The sequence below is a fragment of the Marmota flaviventris genome, chromosome 11, assembly GCF_047511675.1.
Source record: "Marmota flaviventris isolate mMarFla1 chromosome 11, mMarFla1.hap1, whole genome shotgun sequence".
NCBI lineage: Eukaryota > Metazoa > Chordata > Mammalia > Rodentia > Sciuridae > Marmota > Marmota flaviventris.
The window spans coordinates 104,221,293-104,236,708 of NC_092508.1; the positions used below are offsets into that span (position 1 = coordinate 104,221,293).

A 15,416-nucleotide genomic window follows, 5' to 3' on the forward strand; every position below is an offset into this window, starting at 1 on the left:
TTTTTTTTTTTTTTTTATGTGGATACATTAGTTTGTTTTTATGTGGTGCCGAGGATCAAACCCAGTGCCTCATGCATGCTAGGGGAGCACTCTACCACTGAGCCACCACCCCAGCCCCAATCTTATTTATTTTTATGTGGTGCTGAGGATTGAACTCAGTGCCTCACACCTGCAAGGCAAGTGCTCTACCACTGAGCCACAACCCTAGCCCCCTATTTTTTTAACTTTTAAAAAGACTTAGCTAAGCATGGTGGTACAGCCTATAATTCCAGTGGCTGGGGGGCTGAGGCAGGAGGATTGCAAATTCAAAGCCAACCTCAGAATTCAGTGAGATCCTGCGGGTACTGGGGTTGTGGCTCGGTGGCAGAGTGCTTGCCTAGTATGTGTGAGGCACTGGGTTTGATCCTCAACAGGACCATGTAAAAATAAATGAATAAAAAAGATCCTACTGACCTGAGTGGGACTTAGGCTCACAGTAGGCCCAAGTCCATCCATCCACTGGCAGCTACTCTCCGGACCGCCTCTTCCAACCAGCAGACTATTTTGGGAGCTCAGGCAGGGTCCAGATCCTCCCACACCAACATATGTGGGACCCAGGCCCAAGGTAGGTCTGAGTTTGCCACCTGGGAGCCTAAGCCTAACCCACTTCCACCTTGAGACACTGCAGACATCACCATAGCCAACCCCACACAGTAATCCCTACCTTTTGACAACAGACAGGGCCTAGAAGCTGCTGCATCTCAGAGCAGGCATCCCAAAGACAGTGTAAGGCCCCATCTCTGTAAGACATTGCATCCATCTTGGGGGCACCTCCACCATTATCTTGAGTTACCTTGGCTATTGCTCCCACTACTTTTCGTTGAGTAGCATACATTAAGGGACACCAGCAGGATCTGGAAGCCCAACATCAAGGTGAGGTACAGACAATCTGCATGGGTACTACAAGAATATAGGGAAGAAATGTAATATCTCAGATCCACACTACAAGAAAGGAAGACACATAGACAACATGAAAAAACAAGGGAGCAAGTGCCCCAAGCAAACCAGGACCCTATAATAATAGAACCTATGGACAGTGAAGTTGATGAAATGTTAGAGAAGGAGTTCAGAAGGTTCATAATTAAAATGATCTGTGAATTAAAGAATGACCTAAAAGAGCAAATACAGGCAAAAATGGATCACTTAAACAAAGAGATAAGAGAGCAAATACACGTAGCAAAAGATTACTTCAAGAAAGAGAGACTCTGAAAAAAAAATCAGTCAGAAATCCTTGAAATGAAGGAAACAATAAACCAAATAAAAAACTCAATAGAAGGCATAAGCAACAGACTAGATCACTTGGAAGACAGAACATCAGAAGACAAAGTATACAATCTGGAAAATAAGTTGACCACACAGTGAAGATAGTGAAAACTATGGATAGAATATCCAAGAATTATGGGACAGTATCAAAAGACCAAATCTGAGAGTTACTGGGATAGAGGAAGACACAGAGATTCAAACCAAAGGAATGCACAATCTCTTCAAGGAGATAATACAAGAAAATTTCCCAGGCATGAAGAATGAATTGGAAAACCAAATACAAGAGGACACCAAATGTACAAAATTACAATAGATCTACACCAAGGCACATTATAATGAAAATGCCTAGCTTACAGAATAAGGATAGAATCTTAAAAGCTGCAAGAGAGAGGAATGAGATCACATATAGGGGGAGACCAATTCATATCTCAGCAGACTTTTCAACCCAGAACCTCGAAGCCAGGAGATCCTGGAACAACACATACCAAGCTCTAAAAGATTCTTGGAAGTCAACCAAGAATCCTATATCCAGCAAATTTAAGCTTTAGATTTGATGATGAAATAAAAACCTTCTATGATAAACAAAAGTTAAAAGAATTTACAACTAGAAAGCCTGCACTACAGAACATCCTTGGCAAAATATTCCACAAAGAGGAAATGAAAAACAATGATGAAAATCAGCAGAGAGAGGGATTACACTAAAGGAAAATCTAATCAGAGGAGAAACCAAGTCACATTAAATACCAAAAATAAACAAAAATGGCTGGAAATCATTTCTCAATAATAACCCTGAATGCTAATGGCCTAAACTCACCAATCAAAAGACATAGACTAGTAGATTGGATCAAAAAAATAGACTCAACAATATGCTGCCTCCAAGAGACTCATCTCATAGAAAAAGACATTCACAGACTGAAGGTGAAGAGTTGGGAAAAATCATACCACTCACACGGACTGTGGAAGCAAGCAGGAGTTTCCATCCTCATCAAATAAAGTAGACTTCAAGCTAAAGTCAATCAAAAAGGATAAAGAAGGACATTTCATACTGCACAAGGGAGCCACACACAAACAAGACTTAACAATTATAAATATGTACGCCCCAAACAATGGAGCATCTACGTTCATCAAACAAACTCATTCTTAAGTTCAAGAGTCAAATAGACCACAACAGGATAATTTTGGATGACATATAGAGAATATTTCATCCTTCAACAAGTGAATACACTTTCTTCTCCGCAGCACATTGATCCTTCTCTAAAGTAGGCCATATATTATGCCACCAAGCAACTCTTAGCAAATTCAAAAAAGTAGAGATACTATCCTGCATTCTATCAGATCATAATGGAATGAAATTTGAAATCAATGAATAAGGATCTTAGAAATAAGAAATAAAATCCATTCCAACATCTGGAGACTAAATAATATGCTACTGAATGAATAATGGGTTGCAGAAGACATCAGGGAGGAGATTAAAAAAATTCTTAGAGGTGAATAAGAACACAGATACAACATATTAAAATCTCTGGGACACTATGAAGGCAGTTCTAAGAGGAAAGTTCATTGCATGGAGTTCATTCCTTAAAAGAAGAAAAAGTCAACAAATGAATGACTTAACATTACATCTCAAAGCCCTAGAAAAATCAAATCAAATCTACACCAAAAGCAGAAGATAGGAAATAATTAAAATCAGAGCTGAAATCAATAAAATTTAAACAAAATAAACAATTGAAAAAATTGACAAAAGAAAAAGTTGGTTCTTTGAAAAATTAAATAAAATTGACCTTTTAGCCATGCTAAGGAGAGAGAAAACTCAAATTACTAACATACGTGATGAAAAAGGAAATATCACAACAGACACTACAGAAATACAGAAGCTAATTAGAAATTATTTGAAAACTTGTATTCCAATAAAATAGAAAATATCAAAGGCATCGACAAATTTCTAGAATCATATGATTTGCCCAAATTGAATCAGGATTATATACACAATTTAAACAGATCAATTTCAAGCAACAAAATAGAAGAAACCATCAGAAGCCTATCAACCAAGAAAAGCCCAGGACTGGATGGATACACAGCTGACTTCTACAAGACCTTTAAAGAAGAACTAGTACCAATACTCTTCAATTTATTTCAAGAAACAAAAAAATAAGGAGCACTTTCAAATTCATTCTATGAGGCCAATATCACCCTGATTCCAAAACCAGGCAAAGACACATCAAAAAAAGAAAACATCAGGCCAATACCTCTAATGAATATAGATGCAAAAATTCTCAATAAAATTCTTGCAAATTGCATACAAAAACATATCAAAAAGATAGTACACCATGATCATGTGGGGTTCATTCCAGGGAGGCAAGGTTGGTTCAACATATGGAAATCAATAAATGTAATTCATCACATCAATAGACTTAAAAATAAGAACCTTATGATCATCTCAATAGACGCAGAAAAAAACATTCAGTGAAATACAGCACCACTTCATGTTCAAAACACTAGAAAAACTAGGGATAATAGGAACATATCTCAATATCATAAAAGCTATCTATGCTAACTAAGCCCCAGGCCAACACCATTCTAAATGGAGAAAAATCGAAAGCATTCCCTCTAAAAACTGGAACAAGACAGGGATGCCCTCTTTCACCACTTCTATTTTACATAGTTCTTAAAACACTGACCAGAGCAATTAGACAAAAGAAATTAAAGGGGGGCTGGGGATGTGGCTCAAGCGGTAGCGCGCTCCCCTGGCATGCGTGCGGCCCGGGTTCGATCCTCAGCACCACATACAAACAAAGATGTTGTATCCGCCGATAACTAAAAAATAAATATTAAAATTAAAAAAATAAAAAAGAAATTAAAGGGATACAGATAGTTAAAGAAGAACTCAAATTAGTACTATTTGCTGATGATATGATTCTATACCTAGAAGACCCCCCCCCAAAAAAAAACTCCACCACAAAACTTCTAGAACTAGTAAATGAATTCAGCAAAGTAGAAGGATACAAAACCAACATCCATAAATCAAAGGCATTTCTGTTTATCAGTGAAAAATCCTCTGAAAGGGAAATGAGGAAAACTATCCTATTTATAATAGCATCAAAATAAATAAATAAGTAAAATACTTGGGAACCAACTTAATGAAAGAGGTGAAAGACTTCTACAATGAAAACTTTTTACAGAATACTAAACAAAGAAATTAAAGAAGACCTTAGAAGATGGAAATATCTATCTTGTTCTTTGATAGGCAGAAGTAATATTGTCAAAATGGCCATACTACCAAAAGCACTGTACAGATTTAATGCAATTCCAATCAAAATCCCAATGACGTTCTTCATAGAAATAGAAAAAGCAGTGATGAAATTCATCTGGAAAACTAAGAGACCCAGAATAGCTAAAGCAATCCTCAGCAAGAAGAGTGAAGCAGGTGGCATCACTATACCAAACCTTAAACTATACTACAGAGTAATAGTAACAAAAACAGCATGGTATTGGCACCAAAACAGACTGGTAGACAAATGGTACAGAATAGAGGACACAGAGACTAACCCACATAATTTCAGTTATCTTGTATTAGACATTGGCACCAAAATGTACAATGGAGAAAAGATAGCCTCTTCAACAAATGGTTGCTGGGAAAACTGGAAATCCATAGGCAACAAAATAAAATTAAACCCCTATCTCTCACCATGCACAAAACTCAACTCAAAATGAATCAAGGACTTAGGAATAAAACCAGAGACCCTGTGTCTAATAGAAGAAAAAGTAGGCCCTAATCTCCACCATGTCAGATTAGGCCCCAACTTCCTTAATAAGACTCCTATAGTTTCTGATGTTAAAAAAAAATAAGACTCCTATAGCTTAAGAATTAATATCAAGAATCAATAAATGGGATGGTTTCAAACTAAAAAGCTTCTTCTCAGCAAAAGAAATAATCAGTGTGGTGAATGGAGAGCCTACTAATTGGTAACAAATTCTTACCACACACACATCTGATAGAGCAATAATCTCTAGAATACATAAAGAACTAAAAATCTTAACACCAATGAAACAAATAACCCAATCAATAAATGGGCCAAGGAACTGAACAGACACTTCTCAGAAGAAGATATACAATCAATCCACAAATATAGGAAAAAATGTTCAATATCTCTAGCAATTAGAGAAATAAGACTTCCTCTCACTCCAGTCAGAATGGCAGCTATTAAGAATACAAACAACAATAAGTGTTGGCGAGGATGTGGGGAAAAAGGTACACTCATACATTGCTCGTGGGACTGCAAATTGGTGCAGCCAACATGAAAAGCAGTATAGAGAATCCTTGGAAAACTGGGAATGGAACCACCATTTGACCCAGCTATCCCTCTCCTTGGTCTATACTAAAAGAACTTAAAAACAGCATCCTACAGGGACACAGACACATCACTGTTTATAGCAGCACAATTCTAAATAGCTAAACTGTGGAACCAACCTAGATGCCCTTCAGTAGATGAATGATTAAAGAAAATGTATATATACACAATGGAATATTATTCAGCAATAAAAGAGAATAAAATCATGGCATTTGCAGGTAAATGGATGGCGTTGGAGAAGATAATGCTAAGTGAAGTTAGCCAATCCCCAAAAAACCAAATGCCGAATCATTTCTCTGATTTAAGGATGCTGATCCATAATATGCTGGCACGGGACGATTAAATGAACTTTAGAGAGGGCAAAGGGGGAAAGGAGAGGGAGGGGAAGGGAAAGGACATAGGGGTAGGAAACATGGTGGAATGCGATGGCCATCATTATCCTAAGTACACGTATGAAGATACGAAGGATGTGACTCTACTTTTTGTACAATTAGAGATATGAAAAGTTGTACTCTATATGTGGAATATGAATTGTAATGCATTCTGTTGTCATATATGATAAATTAAAATTAAAAAAATTTAAAAGTATTCTGTCCATCTATAACAAAAAATTAAAAAATAAAAAATAAAGGATGGGAGATGTGACCCAGTGGTTAAGGGTCCTTGGGTTCAATCCCTGGTACCAAAACAAATAAATAGACTTGAAATATATCATACACCATTTAATAATAAAATAGGCCTGCTGCCCCTGAGATGTACTGTCCTTTACACACCCCCTTTATCCTAGACAGTTTTCTGCTGAACTCAGTCTGGTCCTGAGAGGTCACCTGAGCAGAGAAGCTGGCCGCCAACTCCCACAGGCTTCCTCATTATACCACTGACTCTGGGGTCAAAGTCTAGGTCAGAGGTTTGGCCTGTCACTGGGGCCCTGGACTCTCAAGCCTGTTGCCTGAGGCCTTATGTTCATCAAAGCCCTAAATCAGACATTATTTCCTGACAAGACTACAATGGTGTAACAGATGGTTACTTGTTATATGGGAATATCCTTCAAGTGCCACAATTTTGACCCTGTTTTGTTATATTTTCTCTTTTTAAAACATGCTAAGTGCCTAAAAATTAAAGTATCCCAATCCTCTCTTGAGTTGCAAGAGGCCCTGCAGAGGGAACAGTCTTGGTGAAGGTTGGGCTCCCAGGGGCGAATACACAAGAGCAGCCCTTCCAAGAGAGACTGGGAGGACAGGGGTGCTAGGCCCATCACACTCAGAGCTTGGGTGGCAGGACCCACCAGGGAAGGAGAGGTGCCATGGACCTGGTCAAGTTGACAAAGGCCTTTGGTCTCAAGCTGGTCATGGGGAAAAACTGTGAAGGCCAGGAGCTGGGAGTCCAGGGAGAACTGGGGGCAGAAGTGGCTCTATCACCTTTTACTTAGAAGTCATTCTGCAAGAATATATGGACTGGTTTGTGTCCCCAGGATTGGAGGTGGGGGTGGGGAGTGGGTGTAGGTAGCCTTCAAAAAAATGAGCAGTGTGCACTCTGAGAGCCCTCAGTGAGTGCTGAGAGATCCCGACCCAGAGTCCCCACTCCAGATGCAGTGACTACAGAGCTTCAGTGATGCTCACCAAAGTGGGTGCTGGAGGGGCTTCTGCATTAGCAGAGGGATGCTGAGAACATGCAGATTAACTAGAAATATTATCCTGGCATTTCCACTCTCCAACAAAAGGAATGTAAGAATCTGGAGAGCCCAGAAGCCAGATACCCTTTAGAAGGAACATCTGAAGGCCTAGGACTCCCTTAATCCTGTATTTTGCATTTTGCAAAACAAACAAAGAAACAAAAGCAAAAACAAAGAAAGACCCTGAGGGGCTGGGCTCAGTGGTGGAGCACTTGCCTGTGGGGGGCGGGGGACAAAACAACCCCGAAAAACTCTGTCAGCCAGTTGCAGTATCCACTGCAGTATCCACTGCAGGAGCTGCAGCTGGGATTTCCTGAGATTAGAAGTACCATGATCTTTCAAGCCTGTTTGTTAGTAAGTGTTTACGCACATGGCAGAATTTCTTCTCCTACAGGATGAGTGTCCCTTATCCAAAATGCTTGGGACTAAAAGTATCTTAGATTTCAGATTCTTTTGAATCTCGGAACATAAGCATGTACATAATAAGGTATCCGGGGAACGGAGCTTATGTCTAAACCCAAAATTCATTTGTGTCTAAGTGTATACCTTATACACTTAGCCCAAAGATAATTTTTGTACAGTACATGTTTTTAAAGTTTTTTTAAGATTTATTTTTTAGTTGTAGTTGGACACAGTACCTTTATTTCACTTATTTATTTTTACGTGGTGCTGAGGATAGAACCCAGGGTCTCACATGTGCCAGGCAAGCACTCTACTGCTGAGCCACAACCCCAGCCCTCATGTTTTTTAATTTTAATAGTCCATGCCTAGACTTTATTTTAATAACATTTAACAACTCAATACCTCCTTATTATTACCATTTCAGCATATAATCGATGTAAAATTATTAATATTTTATATTATTTAGTTTGTACTAAGTTTTTTAAACCCAGTGACTATTTAATACTTACAGCATATCAATTCTTTTTTAAAAAAATATATTTTTAGTTGTAGATAGACACAATAGCTTTATTTTATTTTTTTTATGTGGTGCTGAGGATTGAACCCAGTGCTTTCTACATGAGAGGCAAGCGCTCTACCACTGAGCCACAACCCCAGCCTCTAGAGCATATCAATTCTAACAAAACACAGTTCAGGCGCTCAATAGTAGTACTGCATCGATTAGCTAGATCTATCATATAAATATATAAAAATATATCTATTATATAGATCTACTTTTATAAGCAAACAATTGAAAGCAAACAACAATAATTTGGTGCCATTTACAGGGGAGATGAAAAGTTAAAGACATATACAAATTAGAACAATGAGATACTATTTTTCATCTGTCATATTATCAGGGTTTAAGAGAAAGAGAAAAGAGTATGGAACTTTTTTTCAAGTTCTTTTTTTTCCCAGTTGTTTATTGGTGCATTATAGTTGTATATAATGGTGAGATTTGTTGTGCCATATTTATATGTGCACAAAATAGTAATATAATTTGGCCAATATAATTCCCTAATATTTCGCATTTTCCTCTCCTATACTCTGGTTCCCTTCCTGTACTCTATTGACCTTTCTTCAATTTCAATGAGATCTCCCTACACCTTTTTATCCGCCCCCCTTCCACATACAAGAGGAAACATATGACATTTGAGTTTGGCATATTTCATTTAACACAACGTTCTCAAGTTCCATCCACTGTCCTGCAAATGCCATAATTTCATTCTTTTTCACGGCTGAATAAAACTTGTGTATATATACCATATTTTTTTATCCATTCATCCACTGATGGACACCTATAGTTTGGCTACCATGAATTGTGCTGCTATAAACACAGGCATACATATACCACTGTAGTAAGATGACCTTAATTCTTTAGAATAAAAACGGAGGAGTGGCATAGCTGGGTCATATGGTGGTTCCACGCCTAGACTTTTAAGGAATCTCCATACAGATTTCCGCAGTCATTGTACTAATTTACAACACCAAAAGTGTAAAAATGTTCCTTTTTATCCATACCTCTCCAGCATTAATTACTGTTTGAATTTTAGACAACATTTTAAATAATTTTATGCAGGAAGCAAAGTTTCATGGCATAGAATTTTCCTTTCGTGGTGTCATGTCAGTGCTCAGAAAGTCTCGCACTGTAGAGCATTTCAGATTTTGGATCTTCAGATTAGGGATGCTGCACCTGTGCTTGTTTTCACTGCAGCAGACTACCAGGTAGCCAGGCTGCTGTGATCTATGGCCCTACCTCCCCTCAGTGTCACTACCAATATCTACCCAACAATTACAAGTAACCTTACTAGCTTAGGTCAATTTGCAACAAGTGACATCAAAGGTAAAAGACAGAGATCTGTCTTCGAGGCTGCTAGGCTGGCTCAGTTACTCCAGTATTCCTGAATGGTCCCAAGAAGGACAGGAACAGAGCTCCCCAAGACTGCGGATAAGCCAGCACTGATGGGCAAGGGATGACCCAGATATGGATTTAGAAAAATAAAAACGCCTGACCCTTCCTCCAGCCTGAGTGTGGCAGAGCAAATCCAAATACACCCACTACCCCTTTGAACATGAAGGTGGGACATTAGGAGTCTGAGATGATGATATCTGTATTATTAAGCAAGTTTTTAAAAATAGCAGTAAGAAAACACTGGATGATTTTCTCAAAAATAAAATAATATAGATCCTATCCATAATGGTAAAAGACACATTATTGGACTACACTTTACCATATTCACCTTTGAGTGATTCTTGATCTGGAATTATCCACTTGAATCAATAGAGAAAGAAACAACAAACTCAGAAGTTAGATATTTAGGTGAGAGGAGTTCAGGAAAAGGAAGAAAGACCTCAGCTTCTTCTGGAGATGCAAAGTAAAACAGAAATCAGTTGAGACTGAAGGGCTGGGTCCGTGGTTTCCCTGGTAGATGGAAGCCTGCAGTGGTGGAAGGGGAAGAGACCCTTCTTCAGCCCAGAGGGGCTCAGCGCTGTCCTCACTCCCTTCCGCCTCCCATGGGTGAGTCTGTTCCTCCCAGGGCAGTGAATCTGCCCTCCAGGAAAGTCTTGCCCTGGGGTGGGTGAAGGCTAACCTCCAACCCTAGGCACCTCTGGTAGTATGTTTCCAAACACTACCTCTCAGTCTCTAAGTTAGGGTCATTTGATAGACACATCCCCTGTGGCAAAGCTTCTCAGAGAAGGTTAATTCTTTACCCCAAGGATCTGGGGCCAATTTTAAGCAGCCCTGTAAGTTCCTTAAGGTGTTTTATTTTAAAATGCATGCTGCTTTGTATTGTACTTCTCTAAACTGTGACAGTAAAATTAATGCTCTAGAAAGGCTCCCATACTTCCCATCCCCGTAAAATGAGGGGAAGACATTGGGATTCATGGCCCTAATTTTGAGAAGCAAGATCCTGCTGGAGGGTCTCTAAAGACTCTGTAATAGGAAATTGAAACCTAATATTACTCTAGAAAGAACGGTTCATTTATTTAAGCTAACAATTTTTTTTGTGGTTGTCAACAGAAATACTAGTAGTCTCCTAGGAAAATTGATGGATTATTTACTTCATATATATAATTTTCCAGGCAAAAATCTCTCCATAGAGAGGAAAAGGAATAAAAAAAAAAAGTCATGGTTTTAAGAAAACTGGGGACCATTATTTCAAATTTCAAAGTAAACTGAAGCATTCGTTTTAATATGAAAGCAAGTGAAAATGTTTCAAATCCTTTAACCAGGTCTGCATGGAAATCAAACATTAATAAACAATTCATTGTGGTGATAAACACACATTCAATCATTCTATTCTAGGGTAATTTGCATAGTTTCCTTTAGAAAACCAAGATAAAAGCAGAGTTGAATTTTCCCCCTTGCTGGGCAAGACTCCTGAGGTAATTGCCTTAGGCTTCCTCTTGACTTTGCTGGTGGCAGTCCCAATATCTCCCAGAATGTTATTATGATGAGATCATTTTGCACTTGTATCTATTATCTATTTCTGTTTGTTTTAATGTCTGATAGATGTAGTATGATTATTTAGACTTTACACTGGATTTGCTTGGAATTAGTGAGCCTTTGCCAAGTCAATCTGAGGGAGATGTAGCAGGTCTCAGGCAGCCAGGTGAGATGGCCAGTGGGGAGGTTGAGGGCGGGGCCAGAGCAAAGGAGTGTGGAGAGGGTCTTCTCACGAGGTCAACTTCCTGGCTGACAAAAGTGCTTGTGGATAAGCCGGGGACCAAATCAGACTGACACTTCTATACTTGGGCTCCTAAGCAGGGGATCCAATAGAAAAATTAAAACAGACACATGACAGGGGGACCAATCAATAACAGTGAGGAGCGCATGGACAGGGAGGAGATAAACGGCGGAGGAAATTCCATAAAAAGAATAGGCCAAAACTCCCCGACTGGATTTCCAGCTCTGGGGCCCCTTGTCTTTGGAAAAGTTTGTTTCTGTCGCTTTTGCAACAAACCTGCTGCTTTTCTATCTCTGTGTCCTGTTCTTCAATTCTTTGCTGAGCAGAGACAATGAACCCAGCACCCTTAGAAGTAATAAATCTCTTTCAAGAAAATGGAGTTCAATATCATTCCTTCATAAGTGTTTATTGCTTTCTGTGGCAGGCACTGTGCTGGGTACAGGGGAAGTAGCAATATAGAAGAGGGACATGGCCTCTGTTCAGCAGAGTGGAGCAGAGTTGAGATATCACCTTTTTCAACAATTAAATCATACTCTCTGGGTTCCCAGGCATGCTCAGTGGGAGTAAGATCACCCTCAAGAGAAGAAAAGTCTGATTCTTGGGAAGTAAATATTGCAGTGTCTTCGAACGTTCTGAAGCTCAACCCTACCTTACAAAACCTTATTCCTTGATATTTCATTTCTCTCATTAATGTTTCCTTAGGGGATAATAATGAAAGAATGGGTTGAGAACCACATCCATCTCTAATATTCCATGGAATGGACTTCCATTTTCTCACGTGCAACATTTTTCTGCTCAAAAACACTTAACCTCCTTTGCTATAAAAATTATACTCTTTATTTCTATTTTCATCTGTATCCACACTCCCTACCTTCTCCATCATTACTTCCCTCCACAAGTCCTATAACCCAGGTAAACCAGATTGTATACTGGCCTCCAAATATGCCACACCACAGCTCACCCTAAGCTTCTTGCCATGTCTTTCTCCATGCCCTGAAGGTCTTCTCCCCACTCCCATTTTGCTTCTTAGCTGTCACACACAGCATCTCCTTCCCAAGCCTTTTAGACCCTCCTGATTGGGTGAGGTGGTGCCTTATAGCCACAGAGGATTTTCTTTTTGCTTCCTATACCACCTTGCTTGTCTAGTATCATGTTCAAGTTGTTGGTTGTTTTCTTAATATCTTCAACTACTTGGAAACCTTGATTTTGTGCACCTTAACCTTCCCTATAATGCTTCAACACTTTGCTTAGCATATAATAGATGCTCTTATTACGTGTAGAATTAAACATAAGAAAATTTTCAACTCTATTAAAAACATAATAATATTTTTCATCGGAGATAGAGTAATAGACAAAAAAGATCAATCAGAGAAACAAAAAAGATCAATCAGAGAAATGAATAGAAAAGTATATAATTAATATGATTAAAATTATGAAGAGGGCAAAACAATTTTAAATTTAGTGACATTATTAGAATCATTGACATTATTCTAAGCATGCACATGCGTGCACACACAAAGGCAGTTTTAAAATGTTATTACTCAAAAGAATCGTGTTATTGGTAATATTTTGGCATAATAACTTTTTAAATTACCAGGTAATTATTAACTCTAATAATGTCATCCAGTAAAAAATATCAGTATTTCTTAAAACCAGGGGAATCTTAGCAAACAGGCCCTTATGTGATTCTATATTATGGAAGGTGAGTCCTTCTGCCCTACATCATGCATAAAGGTGGAAAATACCCTAAAGCTAGTGACAAAAGTTATGAAACACCTATCATAAGAAAGAATTGTGATTTCACATTAAGATTGCAATATTCCCCAAATTGATTCAATGTGACTCATATCAAAATCTGAGCTATGCTTTTTTTTCTCCAGAAATTGACAAGGTGGTCCCAACATTAATATGAGATTGCGGAACTCAGAATACTTAAAATGATCTTAAAAAAGAACAGGAGCATTGATACTTCCTGGTTTCAAAACTTACTATGAACTCTATTATCAAGTGTTTTAACACCATTATCATAAGGTATACAGATTGGCAGAGTGGAACAGAGAGTCCAGTTGATTTTCAATAGTCAATTGATTTTTCAACAAAAGTGTTAAGTCCACTCAATGGGGGAAAGTATTCTTTTTTTTTTAACAAAAAATACTAGAACATGAAAAAAGATTGAAGTTGAATCCCTACCCCATACAATACACAAAAATTAGAGTGAACTACATACCTAAATTTAAGAGCTAAACCTATAAAACTCTTAGAGGAAAACTGGTGTAAAGCCTTATGACCTTGGATTTGTCAATGAATCCTTAGATGTGACACCAAAAGCAGAAGTAACAAGAGAAAAATCAGACAGATTGGACTTCATCCAATTAAAAACTTGTGCTACAAAAGACATCATCAAGAGAGTTAGAAAACAACCCATAGAATGGGATAAAATAATTGCAAATCAAATATCTGATAAATATTTTTTATCTAGAATAAAGAACTCTTAAAACCCAATGATAAAAAATAAACAATTATAAAATGGACAAAAGATTTGAATAGGTATGTCTCTAAGGAAGGTACAAATGGCCAGTAAGCTCATAAAGAGGCACTCAACATTATTAGTCATTAGAAAGTTGTAAAGAAAATGGGAAAATAGTGTCCTCAAAAAGATATACCCAGATTATAATCCCTGGAGACTGTGAATGGGACATTATAGGAAAAAAGGTCTTTACAGACGTAAAGTTAAGGATCTTAGACAGGATCATCCTGGATTATCTGAGTGGGCACTAAATTCAATGACAAGTAACTTTTTCCAAGAAGAAGAGGACACAGGGAAGCAGAGGAAAAGGCCACGTGAGGATGGAGACCGAGACTGGAGGATTGTAGGCACAATTCAAGGAAAATCCGGAGCTACCGGAACCTGAAAGAGTCTCTCCCAAGGCTGGGGAGGGAGTGCAGCCTTCCTGACACCTTAAGGTTGGACTCCAGCTTCCAGAACTGAGAGAGAATAAATTTCCATTTTTACATACCCTAAATTTGTGGTAATTTGTTATGGAAGCTATCTAAAGTTTATGTACCATAGATTCCAACAATACCACTGACAGGTATATGTTCATGAAAACTAAAACTTTCACACAAAAACATTTACACAAAGAGCCCTCGAGTGGAAACAACCTGAATGCTCATCACTGATGAATGGATAATCAAAATATGGTCTATCCAAACAATGGAATATTATCCAGTCTTAGAAAGGGATGAGGTACAGATTCATATATATACATGGGTATATATATGAATCTGTACCCCATATACATTTACATATACTGTAAATGGGTAAATTTTCAGCATGTGAATTTTATTTCAATGAAGCTATAAAAAAAATAATAGTAACTAGGCACGGAGGTGCATGCCTGTAATCCCAGGGGCTCAGGAGGCTGAGGCAGGAGGATCATGAGTTCAAAGCCAGCCTCAGCAAAAGCAAGGCACTAAGCAACTCAGTGAGATTCTGTCTCTAAATACAATACAAAATAGGGCTGGGGATGTGGCTCAGTGACCCTGAGTTCAACCCCGGTACGCTGTCACCGTGCTGCCACCAAAAAAAAAAAAAGAGAGAGAGAGAGAATAATAAGGAGCAAGTATTAGCATCCTATTTTAGCTTTTGGCATGATTTAGTTAATGAACAATAATTTTTTAAAAAAATTATTTATTTGTTTATTTATATGTGGTGCTGAGGATCAAACCCAGGGCCTCGTACATAACTCCAGCCCCATTGAACAGTAATTCTGAATAATAATTATCTCAGTACTGCCCTACAATAACCTAGAATAGCAAACTTCAACAAGGAAAAGTAGTCCCCAAAATCAATAATCAACTTTGGTCTTTGATACCATGTTCTAAGAAAGGTCTCCTTGGAGGTTGCTGGGTGGAGTTCCTGATCATATTTAAATCCTAGTCCTCTTCCTAAGAGGAAATACT

At 38.3% G+C, this 15,416-nt stretch overlaps 1 protein-coding gene across 1 annotated transcript in view; it reads right to left on the reverse strand.

Moving 5' to 3' along the window:
* Nucleotides 1-15,416, reverse strand: part of Cfap221 (cilia and flagella associated protein 221) — a 103,411-nt gene that overhangs the window by 84,258 nt on the left and 3,737 nt on the right. The window lies entirely within an intron of this gene.